General features: G+C 36.3%; 1 protein-coding gene across 9 annotated transcripts in view; it reads left to right on the forward strand.

The window, feature by feature from the left end:
* Positions 1 to 25003, forward strand: part of LOC131427342 (cGMP-dependent protein kinase, isozyme 2 forms cD4/T1/T3A/T3B) — a 554292-nt gene that overhangs the window by 363482 nt on the left and 165807 nt on the right. The gene's annotated exons all lie outside the window — the stretch shown is intronic.

The following is a 25003-nucleotide window of genomic DNA, read 5'->3' on the forward strand; positions in this document are numbered from 1 at the left end:
TTTAAGAGAAAGAGTAGCAAAATAGCTTCAGAATTGAATTCTGTAAATCGGTTCCCGGTTGATTATTTAAACTAATGGTTTTTCTAATCAAAAGTGAAATGCCAATGTTTCTTCGCATTCGAGGATTATACAATTGAGCATCGAAGATATTTTGTTTATCGATCCTTTTTAGGATCAACCAATCGATCGATCCCAAATAACTGATTCAAATATTTTCCTTCAATAACAAAATAAAAATAAAGTCAGTAGTGAAGTAGTTAATGGGGACACTCTATGAAAAATCGATTTGTTATTTGTTGCTTTAATCGATAGATATGTTAACTGCGAACATAATAGCAAGACTTCATAGTCAAAACTCGAATAATTTCAGAGATATAGCTCTTTGAATTTATTCGCCAACTAAAGCTTGAAATGTGTTTTTTTTTCGAAATCCCCTTTCAACCTATAAAAATGAACCTACTGAACCAATCAGCACTAATCTTTGTGATCTACTGTTTCTCTTGTTCTTATTTGTTGCTGGATTAAAACCACTTTGGAAATATCTGAGGTTCATGCACATGAGACAAGTCACTTAGTTGATTTCATGTGTTTTTTATTTATTTATTTATTTATTTACCGGTTCCGGAAGTACAAGACACTAAGTGCAAATCTATAAGAGAATGCGAGCTCAGACTAAAATAGTTAAAGCCGTGGTAAAATAAATGACATAAAAACTACAAGGATCAGCCCCATGAGGTTGTTCGAGCCGTTGATGTGGAACAAGGCAACCAAAATTTCCAATGATTGACATTTTCAATTAATCGTCACACTTTTGAATCCGCAAATGCACAAGAGTCTGCTTAGATTGATCCTTATTAGGAATCAACACCGAACACGCGAACCCAGAATATAGACTCTATTACATCAATAGCCCAAATGTATACAATTAAATGTTTGTACATGCTTGCGATACAGATATCAATATTTAAGCTTCTCTTCACCAAGCTTATGTTCAAGTTTTGTATGCAAGCAGTTATTTTTATAGCGTTTCTCTACCATTACTACCATTTTGCGATTTCGGTTGAAGCGATAAAATATTTCTCATTATCAATCGAGTTCATCTTATATAAATTAGAAATTAGTCTTATGCACTCAAAATTTACCCTGGAGTAGTTGTCAATTTCTCAGGCGAAACGACATAACATGGGGTTTCATCCGAGCTTGCATGACACAAGATCAGAGCATACCAATAAAAGCTTCAAATCGTTTATGGCACTTTTTGTCCTGCTGTGTAGCAACAACCTACCTCTAGCATGCTACGCGTAGAACTGAAACGTTAGCTATAATTTTGCTTCTATTTGTAGATTCGCGTGCTTCCAACAGCTTTGCTTTTGCTTCGATTGACCAATCAGAGCGCTGCTTTCCCTTTGATATATCGCTTACTCCTTCAAAACCGTCGACTATGGCAGGGAAATCCGGTATGCTGGAGATTTTTTGCAGACAAAATAGGACACTGCTAGCTATTAATCAACATTTCAATGATATACAATTCAAAATCCATGGCTATGAACATTCAAATCAATACGTAGAAATATTTCCAATCAAATGGTGACGTAATATTAATAATTGATACAAAATTGACTGAGCTGTAATTGTTCAAAACCTGACCACATTTCTACTTGTATATTTCTTGAGTTTCTAGTTTGCACCGCTATATAGAAAACAAAAATGTGTTCCACATTAAAACCTAAGATTCAAATAAAAGGTCCTGGAATTCCATAAAAAGTCCCCGAAAATTTGATCCAGATCCGACTTTCGGTTCCGGAATTACAGTGCGATAAGTGAAAAATTTTTAATTTCATGAGTATTTTTTCAAAAGTGATGGCGAAACAAGGTGCAAATTTTTTATAAAACTTACTGCAAATTCATCTAGTTAGCAGACCTTGTTAGTTAGTGGATATATAACTCTTCTTTGAGAATACTAGTCCTCAGTTTCCGCTTCCGAACGCATACGTAATAGTGAAGAAAAACTCCAAAATCGAAACTCACTTCGATTTCTCAGCATCGGTTACACCGATTTTCAAAAATCATGATTCAAATTATAGCTCTCAGTGTCTTAAAAGATACTGTGCAAATTCATCCAGATCCTTTATTATAGGACGATGAGTATCAAAACTGTCATACAAAATGATGCAAAACCGGTACGCATCGGTACGTACTGCTACGGAAGAAGAAAACGCCACCGCCTAGTACACAACGTGCTTTGTTCAATTTAAGGTAGCGTGCAGGATTGTGCCTGGTCCAATCCTTGAAACATGCTTTATATTCAGTTTTCGGTATGGCCATCCGAGTCATCTGCGATTTTTCCATAATCTCATCTCGGGTGCTGAAACGCGTTCCACGGTACGGTTTCTTGAGTCGACCGAATAGGAAAAAGTCGCAGGGAGCTAAATCAGGTGAATTCGGTGGTTACTGAATGGTGTTCGTTTCGTTTTAACCAAATGTTCACGGATAACGATGGCATTGTGTGACGGTGCCTTATCGTGGTGCAAGATCTTTGAATAGTTTGCCCACAAATCCGAAAAAGATTCGGCTAATTGCTTCACGTAAACATCTCATAACGCCCAAATAATACTCCTAATAGTCAATTTGCGGTCCAGGGTCATCTATTCTTTGATTTTGTTTTCGTCGGTTTTCGATATCGATAGCCTATCACTTCTCTCATCATCATCCACAGACTCACGGCCATTTCTGAAACGTTTTCAACGCAAAATTTTATGCAAACTCGTTGTTACAAATTCAATTTCATTTTGAAAATCGTACAAAATCGAGGACACGCACAATCGCAGATGTACTCAATACAGCATAACTTTTACGAATGTCCAGGTATCGAACTGAAAATTTGATCTATGACAGATGTAGCAATCCAAAAACAAAAACTAATCAGGTGACTGTGAGCGCCACACGGTGGGGATTCCGGGAACTTTTTGATCAAGAGAGTATACTAGAAAACGAAATTTTCAGTTTTTTTATGTTTCTGTATAGTAAAATTAAGAAATAGGTCCTTTTTTTAACCGTTATAACTCGTTAAGAAATTGTTTTTTTTTGCATTTGTTTAATTTTTACTCATGTTAGCTTCGCCCTTATTGGTGGCGAAGCTTACGTGAGACGAATTTCGCACCAACTCGAACAAATGTTGGCAGCACTCTCTCTTAGATTTGAATAAAACTTTCTGTGCATGTAGACTGTGTCACAAAAAACCAAGTTAAATATTTTTTCAGGGATTATCCTTATTTTGTGCTAGAGCACACTTTGAATACAAAGTTGATCTAGGCTATCTTTTGCAAAGGGTCAAACTTTTCGAACCTTTTTTTTTCAAACGGTTATAGTGGAAAAACAACAAATCCTACAAGAAGTATTGTACTAGTGATTTTCTCTAAATCACTCAAATTTTCAAGTAAAACAATGAAGAAAATCCTTATCGAGTCCCGCGCTGAAAAACTTGATTTTGAAACCTTGAATTTTTTGAAAGATTTGACGTTTTTCCACTATAACTATTTGAAAAAATAGATAGAAAAGTGTGAGACTTTTCAAAAGACAGTCTAGATCAGTTTTGGAATAACAAAATGTTTTTTTTTTGTAACAAAGTCTACATGTCCAAAAAGTTTCATTCAAATCTGAGAGAGTGTTGCCAATTGCGAATACAATTTGGCGCGAAATTTGCCATGAGTCGTTTCAAGCAACCAGTATTAGTATTGAACTGATTTGCATCAGGCGCCGTTTTCGTGCACCGATTCGATACCGCACTCATTGTCTCATAACCAACTATTAAATTTTATACAAATCGACTTCCGGTTCCAGAGTAACGGAGAAAAGTGAGTGCAGTTGATTTTCTTATTGACCGCTCAACAGAATTCAATGAACGTTAAGCTATAAATGAAAGTCCCCATATCGTGTGGTTCAATTTTGTCGTAATAAAATGTGTAAATCATACTAAGAATCAAATGAACACTCATTTGGCTCATAGCCAGTTATTGAATTTCTTCCGTCACCGTCATTCTGATTCACACGATCCGGTTTCCTATCCGTGTCCGTCATGTCATTTTCTTACACGCAGAATTTGAAGAACTTAGTTTCGCACAATTTTATTCTACTAATACAAAATCTGGGAGCTTTTGAAGCCAATCGATCTGTTGTTTTCCTACCTTTTAATCGAATAAATAACTTCCAAAATTAACTAGAAAGAGGAAAAAACAAAACAATCAGTTCCACTCAACAACGTAACGTACTTTGCAAATCTACTGATAAGTTTAATTACTTATATGTGGTATATTTCGTTTGAGAGTGGGATCTTGACACCGAATACATACATAAAAAACGTCAGCTCAATACCGTAATCATATGAATCGTGCATGTGTGCGATAATCACAGTCCGTCAAATATTCTTTCGGAGAAATGTTGACGGAGCTTGCCGTTGACGGACGTTGACGTTCCGGATATCTGCTGGATCGTGACAATGCGCAAAGGGAAAACACTTTTGACTAATTTTGACGGAGGCTGACGTTCCGGTGACGGAGACGGAAGAAGCCGGTTCGTCTGAATCGTACATTATCCAGATCCGACTTTCGTTTCCAGATTAATAAGGGTAAAGTGTGCAAGAGAGAGAGAGAGAGAGAGAAAAAAAAGTGCATCCAATTTTCTCAGACACCGCTGAACCGAACTTCCATTAAAATGTATGGAAATTTATCCTGGATTAAAATGTATGGAAATTTATGATGTGGAAATTTATCCGGATCAAACTTCCGGTTCCGGAAATCTTAGATAAAGAGTATTAAAAAAATCAAACTGTCCTTTAAGGTAGCGCTTCGCCGTGGTCAGGTCGAAGCGAGACAACTCATTGCTTCCTCTTGCTTTGTCGCCGAAATTTCACCCTAATTTGCAAATTTCTCCAATACTAACCCCATTCACGAAAAATCAAAACATACGATTGTAGGTAAATGATATTATTATGCATTTGGCGAAAAATATCAGTTAGAAAGCTTTTCTTTCGCGAGATTTCGTGCGAGTTTTGTTGAACATTTTGTTTTCTTTTTTCCTTTTCTCGCTATAAACAACTCGCATATGTAGGGATGAGCTACGTTTTCAACAAAGCGTCAAAGCTAGTAGCGATTACTGATTTCTGGGTCTACTGAAACATGAATAGAAATTATTTTACAAAGTATTAATAATTACTTACATTTTCTACTCATATATATTCAACGTTTACGCAGAGAGAACGGAAAACCACACCCCAATGCATGCGTTGACATTGTGTGCGTGTGGAAGAATAAGGAAAAACTCATTTATTTTTATAACTCGCACGAAATCTTTTGGATAAAAACGTTTATCAGGCACAATTTATATACGAATCGATAGAAAAATTAATTATCTAGAATCGTATGTTCTTGGAATTTCCGTTTTCTTCCCCGTTTTCTCACAATTTTGGGTAAAGTGCGTGAAACCCCGGGATAGGCAGAGAACTACCGTGACCACGTCGAAGCGCTACATTAGGCTGACGAGACAAAGATCGTACCAACTCTATGAAACTGTGTCAAAATCTTGTTCGCTTCTGGTCAAACAATATCGTTCTCCAGTTTCCGGTTCCGGAATTACCGGAAATGGTGGCCAACAAACTTTAAAAATGTAACTTACTTCTATATCTCCGGAAAAGTTTGACCGATTCGCACAAACTTGGGCTCAAACAATACAACTCAAGGTCTTGTAGGCAGGCACGTATCTAGAAGAGGAGGGGGTGGCGACTGGCCCTGGCTCCTCCCAAAATCGGCCAATTTTATTGATTGTTCTTCCACATCCCCATACGTATAAATTTTTATTAAAAAAAAAACAAGATTTTCGTTCTTTCAAAAACATATTCATGAGTGGCTAAACGGCCAAAAAACATAGAAAATGTTCCTTCAGATTACACCGTGAAATAGTGGTTTGGTAAAACTCCACTACCGATCAAGCTCGCTGCGAAAGACCCTACGAAACCGATTCAATAGATAGTATCGAAACTATTTAAAATGAAGCTGGATGATTCTAAAGTGATTGTGCGCGAAGTAACAGATGCTACAAGGATTACTACTAAACGCACACGTCGTTGTTTGGGACAGATTCTGCAGATTGGAATGATATCCTGCTTCTGGGTGCCAAAACATACTTATTCGGGCGAACGCGAGTGCATTTCGGAAGCATGTTTGGCTATGCTGATGGAAATTTTATTGAACTTTAGGTGTCAATAAGTAACTGTTCACGAAACCTAGATCCATTATAATTACCTGATAATAAACTGAAATCCTTACGAATGGTCCGAAGCGGCCTAGGAAGACTCCATGGGTCGGGAACGTTATGACTAGCCTCGGAAGATTTAGTAGAAGTAAATTTGTTCAGTAAATAACCATCGAAATTTTGCAAACTACAAGAGTTTACTGAATAGTTTTAATGTATTTTTTTCTTTTCGAATTGATGGCTCTAACACTCACGACTATGGTATTCCAAAACTTAATAAGAAGTGTATCGAAAATAAACTATCCACATACATTTGTGTTGCACGCATGTATTTGTGATGGTTTTTTATGCTCAGATTACAGCATACTGTGCATCTGGCTGTCAGCTTGTCGTTTGTTTACTTGTTTGTGGGGTTGAAATTCTGCGTATTCAAACTATCGCGTATTGAAAAGGAAGTAAAAATTAAGGTTCTGAACACATGGCTAAGTGAGAAGGGTAGTACTATGCGAAAATTGGCGAAGCGGTTTAGAATTCATCATGCCAATGTTAAAACCATCATTAATAAGTTTGGGGAACACTATTCTTTAGATGAGTCACCAGGAAGAGACAGAAAACCCGGTTCTTCCAACCCGAAACTGGACCAGAAAGTGGTATCTCTAATCATGAAGAACAAATCAATGTCAATACGGGATTTGGCCAAAAAAGTAGGTACGAGTGTCGGAATGATCCAGCGTATCAAGAGGCGAAATCACCTGAAGACCTACAAGAAGCAGAAAATCTCGAAACAAAGTGTAGAACAGAAGCAGCGAGCAGCAACAAGGGCCCGGAAATTATATTCGCGTCTTTAACAGTGTCCGGATGCATGCGTTTTGATGGACGATGAGACCTTTGTAAAGGAGGACTCAAAAACACTTCCAGATCCACAATACTTTACTGTCGTCGTTGGAGAGGATGTGAGCGATGCGGACAGGTCGAAATTCGGTCGAAAGGTACCGGTATGGCAAGCAATATGTTCCTGTGGTTTGAAGTCAACCATTTTTGACACTACCGGGTCTATAAATGCAGAAATTTATCGATCTGAGTGTCTCCAGAGGAGATTGCTTCCTTTATTTAAGAAGCATAATACACTTCCACTATTTTGACCGGATTTAGCATCGGCTCACTATGCCAAAACCACTCTCAATTGGCTTGCGGAAAAGGGTATAAATTTCGTTGAGAAAAATATCAATCCATCAAATTGCCCTCGGCTTCGACCGATCGAACGTTACTGGGCAATCGTGAAGAGGGTCTTCAAGAAGGCTGGTAAGGCAGCTGGGAACATGCAGGAGTTAAAAAATTTGGGCTCAAGCGTCCAATAAATGCGATGCAACACTTGTCCGGAACTTGATGAAGAGCGTTCGATCAAAAGTTCGAAAAATCGCGAAGGAATAACTTATATTTCATCCGGTTTTCATTATGCTCAATTTTAACCTCGTACAATAAAGGATCAATTTTGAGTTTGAATAAAATATCCTTTTTTATCATAATTTTTTTTAAAGAAAAATTTTTGGATAGCTTATTTTCGATACACTCCTTATAATCTCTTGGGGACGGGTATAGCGTGATGAGTTAGTCTATACCTTTCACGATTCCCAACCTCGCACATAGGGTTGGAAAGTTTTTTCTGATCCGAAGAGATGAATGACCTTATGGTTAAAACTTCTACAATCGAAACCAAAAAAAAAAGTAAGTCGTACTCACGAGAATATAATCTCTTACCCTTTTAACACTAAAAGATTTTTGCTTCAATCCCTCACAGTACCGCTTTGAGCAACCATATGTCAGGAACAACTTGATATTTTTACATAAAATTTACACTGTATCAATTTTTAATAAAGAATAATAACAACTTAAAACTTTAATATTAGGTAACCCATAACTGATACTTTAGAATCTAGTAAGTTGTTGAAAGCTTACCGAAAATAAGATACATAAGCAGGATCATCAATAAGATAGTTTGTTTACATTAAAAGAGAGCTTTCATGAAGAAAACGGAAACCAGTAGCGTCGAAACGTTGAGTGTTAAAACTAAAATTTTTGTTTTGATCCACTATTGACTGAAAAACCGCTAAATAACCTAACTTTCAAAATATTTCAGTCGAAAGTTTTACAAGCTAAAAATTTCGGATTTAATGGTTATACTTATGAAATTTACAGGTGACGCAAATCCACATATGACTCAATTCATAAGGACGTAATTCGTAAAATGACTGAATTTTACAAGAATAAGTTGAATATGTGTCAAACACACCCAGCCTTTCAAGCAGGCGTGTAATTTTACATGTTCCAGCATTCAAAATAATGTCTTAATGCATTAAATATGTGTTAGATCTACTGTTAAAATCAGTTATTTTTGATGCTCGTATACGTCGGTCTCAGAAGACGTAAATTTACATGATATTTCCTAGGTGTGTACACACTTAGAAATATTTACATCTTTATAGGTGCACATAAAAGGAGTATCGCGATTCACTTACATTCCCAATTCACAGCATGTGAAGATAAGTCATATCATTTACTTCACAGTGAATTTAGCCGAAGCTTACATCGATACAGACGCGAAATTTATTTTTACATGTTAGTAGATGTAGTATTGTGTCATCACCGAAGAAACTACGGTATGCCTGAATCTACGTCAAGGGTGATTTTTTTTCTAAGAATGTACATTAGAAATTGTTGCTCAAATAAGTGTGGAAAATTTTCGATAGAATTTAAGATAACTAAAATGTCTTTATTTCAGAACACTAAACTCAATATCCCAAAGTTTTCGGCCATTCAGATCTGTTAAAAATCTTTCAAAATGCAAATGTTTCAAGAATTTCTCAAATCTCGTAGATCCACAGAGATTCCCATAGGATTGGCATCACTGGCACTGAGTACACTTGTGAGTATAATTTGCTGATAGCTTGTTTGATTGTGAAACGATCTTTGATCAGTAGTTGAAACGCTGATGCAATTGTTTCACCATCCAAGTGCAAATAAGTGGTTATCAATATAATCGTTAATTCAACCAATCTAATTGAAATATCTTCACTTTCCGAGTCAGAACGATTGAGTTTTTGTTCTGGGTTGAAATGTGGGCCATCTGAAGTCCAGAAAATTGCAAAATCAAAATCGAAAGCAACTTCTAAGGCAAGGGAAATATAATCCTTCGTCAGATACCGCACAACCGGCATTGGCAGCATCGGCTCGGCATCTGTGGCATCGTGCTCATTAAGTATCGTATTTTAGCGAACGCATTCGATATTGCATTGAGTGCATTAAGCAGCACTCAATGGCTCACTCCGCCATCAGAGCAGCTGCTTTTCAACCTTCTGCTGATTAATTCGGTCATCGCACCGACATCATCGTGTCTATTTCTAAATTCGCATGTTTTATCGCAGATGGGCTCAATTGCTAAGGTGTTTTTTTTTTCGTTTGTTTATTACATTTGTTGTTGGCAGCTCCCTCGAAGCAGCGATCGTCATTCGGATGTTAGACGTTGCCAACAATAAATTGGCGTCGTTCAATCAGTTTCTTGCCGATCCCATTGTTTAACATGAGCTGGGTCTTAAATTGCTTACCGCCGGAGATCGACGCCGGGATGATTGATGCTGGAAAGTTCCGTATTTCTGCGGTGATACTGTTTGATCTGTGATGCTGAGTGTTTAAGTAATGAATACTGTTTGTACACGTTTTCAAGCACAAAGGAAGATCGGAACGCATCGTTTACAACCCGGAATTAATTTAATTAGAAAATTGACGTTACATGATAGCAATCACTCATTATTATAGTTAGGCTCAATAATCCAATGCAAACGAATTACTAAATCGTAGAATGTTCTCCATATTAAGTACCTTTTTTAATTCATAATCTCACGTCACGTCATTAGCTCGAAGCCGTGGTTTTGGTAGATTGTAGCGAGGCTCACAAAAACATTTCGTTACTCATGCTATTAGAAGTAGAAAGAATAGGTCCTTTTCAGAATAAACAGCTTGAAGCTCTATCGAAACTTTTAAACTGGCGTTTAAACGTATAAGTAATGTAATACCATGATCGAATACCAAAACAACTTTGATGCTTACATTTGATGTTGCAATTTGTAATCAGTCTTACTCATTATCTTGAAAAAATAAGGAAAAAATACATTTATTTTGCCATTTACATACCTAAACTTACTCTCGTACTTTTCATGACACGATTAAAATAAAATACCCATTTATGAGTACCACAAATACCCATTTTCGATTCCAATTCGAACAGTCGAAAGTAGGGTACTTTTTGACATGTAAAACTGAGTGAAATACTACCCATATCCATATTGCAGGGCACCGAACTGAATGAATCAAATAACACCCATAAGTAGTTGAACGATTCTTGAATGATATTTTGAAATTCGGATTAAATTCGGACATTATAAGAATTAGTGCACAGCTGACCTATTCGTCCAGTTAGAGTAAGTTCTAATATTATTTTAAAATAGGTTTCGATGTATTATGTTTAATTCTTGCTTCAACAGTTCACTTATTTGTTCTAACAGGAGTAGGCTTAAAATTTTTATCACATTTAGTGTCTCTGTCCACTAATTGCAACGTACGCTGCAAAGCCGGATGTACGATATGACATTATAGGCATGGCATGTGTAAATATTTCAATACATTTTTCAAATGATTATCAAGCATTTTGCTTCGAAAATAAATCAATTTTGATTCCTGCATTTTTTTTTAAACATCCATTTACGGTTCGTTCCATTATATTAAACTGGATAGTAAACCACCCAATTTATTATATACACGCCAAAAAAAATTAAATTTTACAGGTGACTAAATTCCAGCAGATGTGTTCTTCTGTGTTTCAGTCGATTAACATACGTACTTTGTGATCTAATGATTCTCGGTTCAAATCACGGCGGTCGCTTTCAATTTTTTTTTATTTCGATGAATTTCATGTCATGGAATGTTAGACACAATATTGAATGTTCTCGCACATAAATTTGCGTGAGCTGATATGCTCCATTTATGTGCATCTAATAAGATGTACAGTCACCAAGTTTTTTCGAAGTGTGTATATATGCTTTATCTATTGTTGAGAGCAAAGATGTCCATCTTCTCTGTGTGACGAAGAGCAGGTGTAATTTCTCGCCTCGTACTGACAACATCAACGAGAGCTCTTCTCTTTTACACGTTTATTTATTTTTAATTCATCCGACAACAAAAGGTCCTAATGAATATAATGTAGTCAAGTTATAAAATAGTGGAACGTAAGACTTTCTGCGCAAATTTATGTGTAGGTTCGCCGAAATCGAAGAGATGTTCAACAGTGCCAAATATTCTGATACTGTTCTGTTATCGGTTCATAGAATCGTTCGTTCGGTGAAATCTCGGTTGAAGAAAATTAGTAAAATGTATCGATTGTTGCGATGCACGAAAGTCTGGACGAGATAAAAGCTTCGGAGAAGCAATATTGCCAATGATTATGTTCGCAACAAAAACTGGTGCGCCGTTGCAGTGAGTCCGGACCAATCAGACAACAGCGTCGGGATACGGTGGAAGATCTTGCGGATTTTGCCAGGGAAGGTTTTTATAGAGCAAATCGAATAAATCTTTTTCGCACGCGTTCAATTCATAAACTCCAAGCTAGCTGATACGGACTTCAAACTGTGCTAACATTTTCATGTATAGGCATAACAAGCGACCAATATAACGCCTTCAAACTATGTGGATCTTTAAAATCACGTTCGATTTTAGCAATAAATCCAAATTGTCGAGTCGCTTTTGTAATTAATGAGGAACGATGCATATTAAAAGTAAGTTTAGAATCCAACAAAACACCAAGGGCATTAACACGATCAACTCTTTGGAGCGTTCGTGCGTCAATTTTATAGTCAAAAAGTAATGCATTAAAAACTCGGTGGAATGTTATGACCTGACATTTTGCTATGCTGACGATAAGCCAGTTCCTGCGACACCAGGTAACGAATTCATCCAGAAGTTTTTGAAGAAGGACGCAGTTGTCAATAGAGCGTACTTCAAGGTATAGTTTCAAATCTTCGACGGAAACTAATGTGCAGCCATCACTGAGCCGCAAAGTAACGTCATTAAAAAACAGTGAGAACAGAAGTGCCTTGAGGTACACCTGATATGTTCGTGAACGAAGATGACACACAGCAATCTAACTTGACTCGTAAGACTCTACCACTGAAGTAAGAGCATAGCCAGTCTATTAACTTATGTGTTGCACCCAAACGCGATATCTTGCATAAAAGAATTCGGTGATCAATTCGGTCGAACGCCGCTTTCAGATCAGTGTATACGACATCTATTTGTACTTTTTTCTCTAAGCGTGGAATACAGGTCGAGGTAAAATCCTGAGGATTATTGTTTACTGAACGCCCCGGTATAAAGCCGTGTTGATAGTGGAGATGTCATTTTTTGTACAAGAGAACAACTCATTACTCACTATTATTTCAAAGAGCTTTGAAGCAGCAGACAATTTCGTTATACTACGGTAGTTCCCTACATAATTACGATTTTGTACACAGTAAACATATAAGACTGCTTCTGGCCCGGCCGAGAATGATCGTTTCAATTCCTTCATCACTACACACATATACACACCACTGTTCTATACAGTGTGCACGCATAATGAGGGCGCGTGATTTTTTTTTCTTTCACCTCTAGCACCGGATCACAATAAAGTGATAGAGCAGAGCTCTCATATTCTCTGAGGTTCACCGAAGTGTACACGCCGATATTCACCAAAATACAAATTATCATTTTTCCTAACTGAAATAAAGTTTATCATAGCCAGGCCATTTCTACGCTCTATAAATTAATAAAAAATCACAGAAGTGTTTGCTCACTAGTGCACACTTTGTTGTATTAAGGCGAGAGCGATGCGATGCGAAGAGTGTGGCTCACTCGCACCAGCTGCTTTAAACACAAGCGCACACTTAAAGTCTGCCTATTCGACACTGTTGAGAAATGCGCATTCCTTTTTGTGTGGTGTTCGTCGGCTGCATCCTCAGTGTACGCATGAAATTTACAGCTGCTGTATCACTCTAGTTAAATAGCATCACTGATTGAGAGGATGATATTTACCCCTTAAATGAATTTTCCAAGTTTTATCGGAAATGATAGACCCACATAAATACACATTAGTGGGTACTTTATTCAGTTTTTGCAATGACTGAGCGAAAACATATATTTAAGAAGCCAAATGAAAGAAAACTTCTGTTACTTTTCTTTCATTTGGCTTCTCCAATATATGTTTTCGCTCAGTCATTGCAAAAACTGAACTTAGTTATGGCGGCTTTACGTCAAATAACTAAAATTAAAAAATCGGGTACTTTATTTTTTTTACCGTGTTCGAAATGCCGAATTAGATAGGCAACGCGATTTTTTACTTATTATTCGGTATTCCACATGCTCTTTTATGAAGTTGGTTAAAGTAATGTTCTGACACCTCGGTAATGCGTATTTTTTGCCGAAATTTAGCATAATATATTGCCGAACCTATAAGTAAACAACAAATATATCGAAACCAGCAAATCCTTTTGTCGATTTTGCGTAGCATCACACACTTGCTCTCGAGTTCTGCATAATAAATGCCGAATCGGAACGTCGCCATGCAACGGAACGACGTAGAGAAGCATTTCAGAATGAACAAAAGGTCAAGCTCGTGAAGAGAGAGAGAGAGAGAGCTCTCTTCATATAAACCACCAGCTACAACCAAAGATGGCTTTGATCGTATCAAAAAACATTCACTGGCAACTCTTCAACGATTACGAGTGGGCTTACCACTCGTTTTGTTGGCTTGTAAAAAAAACTCATTGATTCGTCATGGATTTTTGAATCTTTTACACTTTGAAAATATTCTACTTCAATCGTTATTGTTAGTGATTACTATTACACTAGAACTATGAATCATGAGTAATTATGATCGACTAACATGAGGTTAGATGTATATATATTGTCTAACGTGCTCACCATGTATATGTCTGAGTTTAGTAGCAAGCATGGATTCTTCTTCAAAAGAACGATTGAAAACAAGAAAACATTCAAGTATTTTCGGTGTTTTTGACAGTACAATATAAAGAATTATCTATTACATTATATTGCACAGCCATGCATCAGTAACATCAATGCATTGAACGACAAACAAACAAACGACAGTTACTTAGAAAATAAATGATTTATTACAATACCCATTTACTCGTTTCTATTTCAACACAAAACCCAATGTTGCATAAAGTCGTGTCATTATTTGTAATTGTAATTGTAATTATTTGTAATTTTTGCTCACGATATAAGGCCACCGTGCCCACCGTGCATTTCTCACACCATCTCAATACGAAACAGCAGCACGCAAGCAATAAAAAAATGGAAAAGTTTATGTAAACTTTTTCAAATTTTGGCTGTTTTGGCTAAATTTATATAATTTCGAGTTACATTTTCAGATTCTTTGTGAAATTCTGCTACTTTTCAATTTTGAAACCATCCCCGTTGAACGGAACAATAACCGTTTATACATTTCACGAAACCAATTAATTTAATTGCGAAAACTTTAGTGTTATTACTTTTTCGACAATCGGTCTAGTTTTTGAATAATTGATCAAAAACGCGGCTCGCGCATTCCGCTACATTTCACCTTAAATAACCAAAACATTTGAAATTTTCAACAATGTTTGAAATATTTTGGAAATGCTATCAAATTTGGTCTTGGAGTGCAAACATTATGTTTGAAAATGATGTCTGTAAATCCGTGAAGCCAAGTTCTTCAGTTCTTCAAAGTACAGTACTAACGAGACCGAACCCTTCATTTCATTGCATTACATGGATTGCTTAGATCATGTGTTAACTGAGACTGAGAGCACAGGCAATTTACCAAGCAAGGGAAAATCAGTAGCTCAGTAGCATATACTCTCACGCATCCAGTTTCTCTCTGATGTAGGTCTCTCATTCACCAATGTCAAGCAAAATGTTCACTGCGGACGTTTTTTTGTTGCTTCGTTTGTTTGAGGATTTACAATACAAGCGTTGGTTCCGGAACCGGGAATTCAGAACCGATATAGCCGAATCGATTTGCTTAGTCTGTAACTAACGTAACCTTTAAATTAAAAACGGTTTCGAGGCAAATCTAGAAGGATGTTTCCGTATTTTGCATCGTCGCTCTGAATGGCGGTTTGCAATTAAGAAAACACTTCACCCTGTAGTTCCGGAACCGAAAGTTGGATCCGTACAAAATGATTATGTTCCGTCTTTCTGTTTTTAATAACTATTTTCGGTACTACCGGAACAGGGAACTAGAAACATTTTTCCTTTCCAAAAACTTCAAATTCAAAGTTCAATATGCTAAAACATTGAAACATTGGCTATTAGTTTCGGACCAATTCTGTGTGCTTCAAAATTAATCACCTAAATACCAATATACCTTGAAACGATCTAAAGATTGACCAAAGTCATCCCGGTTAACGGTGCGCTGACATTTTAATCTAATTCACTGATTCATCGATTCATTCAATTCCTGAGTCACGAAGCCCTGGGTCTGCCCGACCGAAGTACGCAAACAATTCAATTGCTTTTACAGCCAAATATTCAAAAGCCTTGAAATTGAACAATTTGCATACTCACAGGTGCAAAACTGATCGCCCATCGCTCCCCCCTGAACTAACTGACTCACCTCGACCGAACCACTTTTAATTGTGGTCACCTCCGATCAAATCAAATGATGGCACTGGCGAACGAGACGGGGCTTCATACGACTTGTTGGGCCATCTTGACGTTCGCGTGCTATTCAATTTGGAAGAGATCCCAATCAACAGAGGCTTGATCGCCAATTTTTCGCTCCGTCACGGTTCGGTTGGTCGCCATGAGTCTGCTCTATTGTTGACATTTAAACGAATCGTTTTGCGTTGCGTTGTGTTGCTACAACAATGCTGTCATCCGGGGTGCTTTCCGATTTTGTTTTCTGCGGTTGTGTTGTGATGGATATAAATAGACTGGACACGTTTACGACAGGTTTTTTTTTGTCTCAGTTTCGGTGGTGCATTATTAGTGCGAAGTGCATAGCAATTTCCCGTTTGTTCGTAGGTGGATTTCCTTTCGTGTTCCGCCAGTCAACAACTGATACCGAAGCGATAGTTTTTAGAGCGAAACAAGGTTTATTGTTTGCGAGAGTTTGCGTGGTCGAGGTTTTTTTCGGTTTAAGCGAAAGCTGAAAAAAACGAAACAACAAGTACGAAGGGAACGTGTCAAACGTCTAACTTAAATGTCTTACTTATTATCATAGCACACAGTCGGTGGGGCTTGAAATGGGACATTGTTAAACAGAGGTTGAGTCGCTTCCCAACCGTAGAGATTTGTGGACTGCTTAGAGCATAATTTTTTTTCCATCAACAGAAATCTGCTAGTCTTTGGTTTCAATCCAACGCACCTTGGACAAACAACACTAGGATTTGCATCAACATTCCAAAATGTATCTAGTTTTCAAACTGAATAGCAAATGAACGGTTGCTGCGAACCAGTTTCGGAAACATGAATGCCATTGCTGTTGAATACGATAATAATTATAATTATAACAACCGATCGTTCGTGACTACTTCAAGACCTTCCTGGCATGACTGGGCGCGTTGGTCGAAAATGAGTTGATCGGATGGTCCAAACAGAGACGAGAGCTTTCTGGTCGGCGGCCGAAGCGTGCATTATTTGCACGAATGACTTTCAATCTACATACCTGTTCCGGTGATCATAATGATTAGCACCGCAATTCGACCTCAGTTTGATGGGTTCGGACTAATCGGAATCAATTTTCATAACCACTTGATTGGCAATTTCGCGCGTACTCAATTCGGTTGTGAAAAGGTAGCATCATGGAACTAGAAATTTTAGTGCTCGTAGCTGATTCTGAACGCCGAAATGAATTCTCAGGATTTCTTATTTGCTTTATTATAGTTTTACCTAAGGCGGAATCAACGGATGAATATTTTTACCTTCAAACCTTCTGAAACTCGTTTAGAATATGATCAGCTGCAAAATTCACAGTCGGTCGATTTTGAATTCAATTTAGTGCATTTCATTTACAGTACGTCTGTTTTAATTCCCGGGTTGGCGGTTCAATGCATAGGGCGCTGGTCTTACAAACCAGTTGTCGTATGTTCGAGCCCCGACCTGGAAGGATTCGTAGTGTCAGTAGAATCGTAGCACTAGCCATGCACTGGTTCTGTACACTCTGAATCGGCTGCGAAGTCTGTTGAAACAGAAGGTCAAATTCCTCTACAGGAATGTAATACCAAGGCTTTGCTGTTTTAATTTTCATGGAAGAAAAAAACTTCTATTTTACTAGATAATAGATACGCGATTTAGAATTTTGTTTGTTACATTAAAAAAAACCGCTTTCCTGGCGTTCTTAATTGTGTTCTTCCACACTTCAAAGTAGTTCAAATCGAAGAGAACAATTTTATTGAGTGAAAACAGTTGTAGATGGAATCTCTGGAGTTTGTGTGATTGAAGGAAAAAATAGTTCTTTCTTTATTTCTCGTTTGGATTATAACGACAAATTCCTTTTTGTTAAAACTAATTTTCACATGGAATTTCATGCCAAATACAGTGACAGCTGCAAATCGCTTGAAAAATCAGAAATGTTCAAGCAAAATCTTCATTCAATTTTGAATTTTTTTTCGGTCGATTTTGAATTCAATTTAGTGCATTTCATTTACAGTACGTCTGTTTTAATTCCCGGGTTGGCGGTTCAATGCATAGGGCGCTGGTCTTACAAACCAGTTGTCGTATGTTCGAGCCCCGACCTGGAAGGATTCGTAGTGTCAGTAGAATCGTAGCACTAGCCATGCACTGGTTCTGTACACTCTGAATCGGCTGCGAAGTCTGTTGAAACAGAAGGTCAAATTCCTCTACAGGAATGTAATACCAAGGCTTTGCTGTTTTAATTTTCATGGAAGAAAAAAACTTCTATTTTACTAGATAATAGATACGCGATTTAGAATTTTGTTTGTTACATTAAAAAAAACCGCTTTCCTGGCGTTCTTAATTGTGTTCTTCCACACTTCAAAGTAGTTCAAATCGAAGAGAACAATTTTATTGAGTGAAAACAGTTGTAGATGGAATCTCTGGAGTTTGTGTGATTGAAGGAAAAAATAGTTCTTTCTTTATTTCTCGTTTGGATTATAACGACAAATTCCTTTTTGTTAAAACTAATTTTCACATGGAATTTCATGCCAAATACAGTGACAGCTGCAAATCGCTTGAAAAATCAGAAATGTTCAAGCAAAATCTTCATTCAATTTTGAATTTTTTTTCGGTCGATTTTGAATTCAATTTAGTGCATTTCATTTACAGTACGTCTGTTTTAATTCCCGGGTTGGCGGTTCAATGCATAGGGCGCTGGTCTTACAAACCAGTTGTCGTATGTTCGAGCCCCGACCTGGAAGGATTCGTAGTGTCAGTAGAATCGTAGCACTAGCCATGCACTGGTTCTGTACACTCTGAATCGGCTGCGAAGTCTGTTGAAACAGAAGGTCAAATTCCTCTACAGGAATGTAATACCAAAGCTTTGCTGTTTTAATTTTCATGGAAGAAAAAAACTTCTATTTTACTAGATAATAGATACGCGATTTAGAATTTTGTTTGTTACATTAAAAAAAAACCGCTTTCCTGGCGTTCTTAATTGTGTTCTTCCACACTTCAAAGTAGTTCAAATCGAAGAGAACAATTTTATTGAGTGAAAACAGTTGTAGATGGAATCTCTGGAGTTTGTGTGATTGAAGGAAAAAATAGTTCTTTCTTTATTTCTCGTTTGGATTATAACGACAAATTCCTTTTTGTTAAAACTAATTTTCACATGGAATTTCATGCCAAATACAGTGACAGCTGCAAATCGCTTGAAAAATCAGAAATGTTCAAGCAAAATCTTCAACAGAAACAAATCGTTATTCGTGGTGTTAGTACAAGATACTAATAAATTCATAATAAAATAAATTTTCTCAAAAAAACATAAAATGTTTCAACGATTTATTCATTTTAGTTGATTTGACCTAAAGTCACCATAACTAAGTTCAGTTTTTGCAATGACTGAGTGGAAACATATTTTGGAGAAGCCAAATAAATGAGAAACTCACAGAAGATACAGTAACTAGCCAGCGACTGGCACAATAAAAACGTGTTTAATCCACCTAGCAGTGAGATGATACCTTTTTTTATCAATCCGCATGAGTTTTTTGCATGAATATTCTTCGATGTTTTAGTTCTCATGACATCATTCCAATACCTTGTAATGTCGCTGCAAATCGGATCGAATTTGAATCCAAACGTGTGACAATCGATTGAACATTCCATGAGATGTCGAAGAAAGTTTCAGTTTAGAGTTAAGCCGGTCCCAGAGCCGGTATTCTGGAACCAGCATAACCCAAAACGATTCATATGGCTAAAAAAAATATGACGAAATTGCAATAGTTTTCAGTCCAACTTTGAAGCTTTTTAGAATTGCCATCTTCTATATCGGCTTGAATTTTAAAAACTCATCACCCTGTAATTCCAGAATCAGAAATCAGATTCGGATAAAATTAATTAATTTTGCATGGGACCATAAATCCTTACATTTGAATTTTTGTTTTTGAAATTCAATTTTTTGAGAAAACGATTGGATACTGGAATTGGATATCAAAATCAGTGTAATCGAAGTCAGTTAAATTCACCTGAGGAGTTTTATAGTTTACATATTATTCAAAATGTTCGAAAAACTAAACCAAAAAGCAAGAAGTTTTATAAAACCTTAAGACCCTTCATTTGAATCTTAGATGGTTCCTAGATTTCATTTGAATCTTAGATCGGTTCAGCCATCTATGAGAAAAATGAGTTACACTATTTTAATTTCGTTTGACATATCATCCAGTAGCTCAGGAACCAGAAGTCGGATCCAGACGTTATTCAGGAATTTTGTTTAGAAGCACTTCTCGTATGAATCGGAGTTTGTAGAAAATGGTTAAGTCATCTCCGAGACAATTGAGTGAAGTTATTTTCCACACACGCAGTTGCTGATCTCGACGAACTGATTCGAATGGTATATTGGTGTCATGTTCTTACAGCATTCATTACTGTCAGTAGTTTAAATCAAGATAATTATGCAATTAAAACTCGAAAATGCTGCCATCTTGGCCATCATCTGATTTACATATGTCGTATTCGAACGATTATGTTGCCAAAACCGAGCCGTGCTAAAATCGGTCCGAGGCAAACTGTCATGAAAAAGGATGTTGTACACAGTCTTAGGGTTACTTAGAAGCAATCGTATGTAACAGTATAAAAAATCGTGTTTCACGTTGCTCCCAAGCATTGCATTATCATAGAGCGCTCAAAATTCCTACTACTGGAATAAGGGTAAAAGTTGCCTACACAAAAATATCGATATCTCCGTTAAAAATGGACGGATTTTAACAATCTATGGCTTGTTGGATAGCTATTGCCGTGTGGAATCTAAGTCCAAAAACATATTCTGTTTTCAAGGTCAATTGTGACAGATATTGGCAGAAAACTGAAAATTTCGACTTAAAACTTCGTATAACTCAAAAAGTAGACATTCGATCTCAAAACCATTCAATAGCGTTTTGGGTGACGGGGAGACCTTTCATTTGCGACTAGTTTGATCAAAATCGGTCCAGCCATCTCTGAGATCTCGACCTCTTAGTTGACAACACACATACAGACACACACACACACATACAGACACACACATACAGACACACACATACACACACACACGGACATTTGCTCAGTTCGTCGAACCGAATCGATCGGCATATGACATTCGGCCCTCCGGGTCTCGGAAAATTTTTCTAAAGTTTGAGCGAATTCTATACCTATTTTTTATATTTAAAAAAAAATGTAAAAAGTTAGCAAGTGATTATGAATATCCTCTTCTACCCAGTGCTTGAGCGGAAGAATTTGTATGGTGCGAGAAGACTAGTGTTTGTTGTCCGATGAACAGAAAGGATGTTTGAATATATGATACCGATCATGAGGCGACCCGGATTTTGACCATGCTCGATATACGCTTTCCCATACCCGTGTGTTAGAGTCGTGTCTATCACAAGGCTTAGGATGGCGAAATGATAGCGCGTATGCACGGAATGCATAAGAATGCAGGTTCGAGTCCTGTCTCTTAGCGTACATTTTTTCATCTCTTCTGTGAGTTTCTCATTCATTTGGCTTCTCCAATATATGTTTCCACTCATTCATTCCAAAATTAAATGTTTCATTTTTTAAAACCTGTTATTGGAAGAAAGACGGGTGGGTTATGTCAGAGACATAGCTGGATGGCGTGAACACGAATAAAACTGACATGATTTTCCACACCTCTGGAAATTTTTCTATATCTATGTATTATAGAAAAAGACAAACTATCATAATAGAAATACATTTATGTCGAATCTTACTAAAAATTTGGAATAGTTGCATTTTACATGATACTGCACTGACGAGTCTAAGACGAAACGTAAAGAACAGTATGATACTGTAAGTTAAATGAATGATCGAATTATAACAAATGAAGTATAAAAAGGCGGCAAAGCAAACTAGCGAGGATAGATTTGTGACGCGGTGTGTTTTTGTTTTCTGTTGGATGGGTTTCCATACACGGGTAAAAATCCATGATTAAAAATCATGAAATCATGAATCATGTCTATCATGATTTTATGTGCAAAATGATTGATATCATGAACAATAACACATCTTTCACGAAAATTTTCATAATAGCATAGTTACGTTCATGCTTCCATGATTACAAGTCATGATACCAGTAATAGATTTTTCTCTGTGTAGATATTGAACTATACACCCAAACCTCCATTTACAAACCTGCATATATGTGTATATATTTATACATATAAATTATCGCTTTTACTTCACCAATATTTATATGTATTAAGAAATACAAATATTTGAACACATGCGTACGTATATTAGTACATATACACATATATAAGTTACGTAAATGGAGATTTGGGAGATTGAATGCTGTGGTGGCCAAGTAAAGCGACGCATGCTTGGTTTTTCTAGTTAATTGGGCTATCTCTTCATGCGTTTTCATATGTAGGGTAGCTTAATTAGCATAACGATTTCCCCGGTTAGGCGCTAGCTACGAGTTCGAGTCCTGTCTCTGCGGTAACATTTTCGCAATTTTCATTACACAGTTGCATTCGCATGTATTTTTTTCAATCCGTTTTCCCGTTACTTTGGACTAACTTTAGACGGCTTAACAATGCTAAAAAATCAAATCGTTGAGATGTAGTATAATAAAAAAAAAAATAATAATCGTTTATTTCTATTTTTATGGGGGGTATTTTTTGGTATTTTTATGGGGGTACTTTTTGGGAGGTGTCAAAACACTAATTAAGTTACATCTGAAACAAATACTAAATATTGTTACATCTGAAACCTATAGCAATGAACAAGTCATAACCTAAGAGAATACAATTAAACAAAAAATCATAGAATCTGTTCGGTTTTGGCTCTTTAAATTTGAAAATTCGAAATTCATAAGAATACATTGAAAAAGCATTTTATGAGATTCATAACAACTGATCGGATTCACTAACTCATGAAAGAGTGGTTTATTTTTACTAAAAGCCAAACTTTTACTACTCGTGTTGTCTGCGGGAACTACCATGTATCTGAGTATTAAAAAGTTTTTGAAGAATTACATAGATATACAGGTGATCAGTTAACCATAACAAGTCTAACACACAAGTATCACTCTCGCTTATGAATCGAATGAGCTCATGTCAAAGAGTTTAATCTGTAATAAAAAATGAACTATTTTTCCCACAAGAAAAAAATATAAGAGCATTTTTGTTATAAATTAAATGATTAAATTGGCCGTCTTAAACAACATGCACAAATATGTTTTCCTCATATTAGTCCATAAAAAATACGCATGGTTGATAACCATCCATAGTTAGTGTTTGTTTCACTAGCGAACAAAATATGCACTGAAAATATACCGTATTTCTATGTGTCATTTTTGCACGATACGCTTTATGCGATGATTCTTTAAATTCGTGTGTACAGAATTTTGCGCGTGCTTTGTTGGCACTGATTTTCACCTTTATGCTCGTTCATACCAAACATTTTAGAAAGCTAAACCAACCATTGAAAACCCCGTAAAAGATCTGCTGAATTTTATTCAAGTCCGATTACCGGTACGTTTTTTTTTTTTTTTTCAAAATTCAAATCTTCATAGAGAATCGTAAATAAATTTGTAGGTCATATTAGTGTATGGTTGAATGAACCGAATGTCACTATGCCGATATCTAGCTTTTGGTTGCGGAAGTACTAACAATAGTAATCAAATCTAATAGGGTAACAGTTTTTTTCCACTTCATATATTTTGACCCACCTAACAAACTTTGCATCAATTTGAAGCTAATCACATTAAATTATCTATTGCGAAAGAGGTTTTCGAAGATATTACAACATTTAATGGATATTTTTACAAAGTGGGCAAAAATAAAATCAATCCTAAAGTGGAGCAAAATACCTCTGTTACCTTAAAATATAGCTACTTCACTTTCTCAAATATGATTGAACAGTTTTTCACCAACTTAAATTCAACTGTAGTGTACGAATGTAGCAATATTATGCAACAGAAATCTTCAAAACTATTTTCTAAACTTTTTTAAATTGTAGTATTTTGGGGAATTTCTGCTGTGATATACAGAAGGAAATGAAAATGAGAAAGGCATCATTACACCACTAGGTGGATTAAAACAGGTTTTAATATAGTTTTTGATTATAACGATTCGTTTACTTATCTTGAACGTACTTCTAATAGTTATACTGATAATGAAATAATAATATTAATACTAACAATCATAAGATATTATTGTTATTATCATTGTTGATTTTCCTATATTTTGAATTCGTGGCATACCTTTGAATACTAATCTTGAACTAATAATAATAAATATTATTAATAGCAATATTATAATTATTATAAATAAAACAAGAGAAAGCTTGCAAAATTCACACAATCGGTCAAATAACTAGTACTCGGAAGTGTGAAGGAAGCGCGCCAATTTTATTCGTATTCACGAGTTATGTCTCTGACATTATGAAGTCCATTTGGCTAGACTATATCGTATAAAAGTTTTCTGTGGAATTTTGTGGAGTTTAAAGTTTCAATTCTAAAAATGTTTATGAAAAATTAAAACCTTACAGAAAAACAAAATAATGTATGTTCGTCTTCAAATTGTCTTTTTTGGAAAACTTTGGTAGGAGGAATATTTTTAAATTCGCCTCGGGCGCTCACTACGGTTCTAATTTAAAATAAGAACAACGGAGATCTCTGGAATGGTTACTTCCTAAATACAACGTTTAGTTAAACAACACAGAACCGATTACGTCATGTCTCAAAATCAATTTGTTTTAGTCATCAATCTTTCGAACGCCACTCAGTAATGTTTCAATCGCTATCTAATGACAATTCCATCATCCTCAACAAAACGACAATACCTAATTTCGCAGGTCAAAAACAACTCTCCTTCCGTTCGTTACGCACACTGGAAATCCAATTTATTATCAATCGCAAAACAAGTATCATATCAGAACTACTTTAGTGACAATAAAAAAAAGTTTCCGTAAAAAAAATCGTTAATTAGTGGGCGCCATGTAGCATGTCATGCCGGTAGCAATACCCAGATCGAAACACGATTATTAATCAATGAAAAAC

This window comes from Malaya genurostris, chromosome 2 (assembly GCF_030247185.1).
Source record: "Malaya genurostris strain Urasoe2022 chromosome 2, Malgen_1.1, whole genome shotgun sequence".
NCBI lineage: Eukaryota > Metazoa > Arthropoda > Insecta > Diptera > Culicidae > Malaya > Malaya genurostris.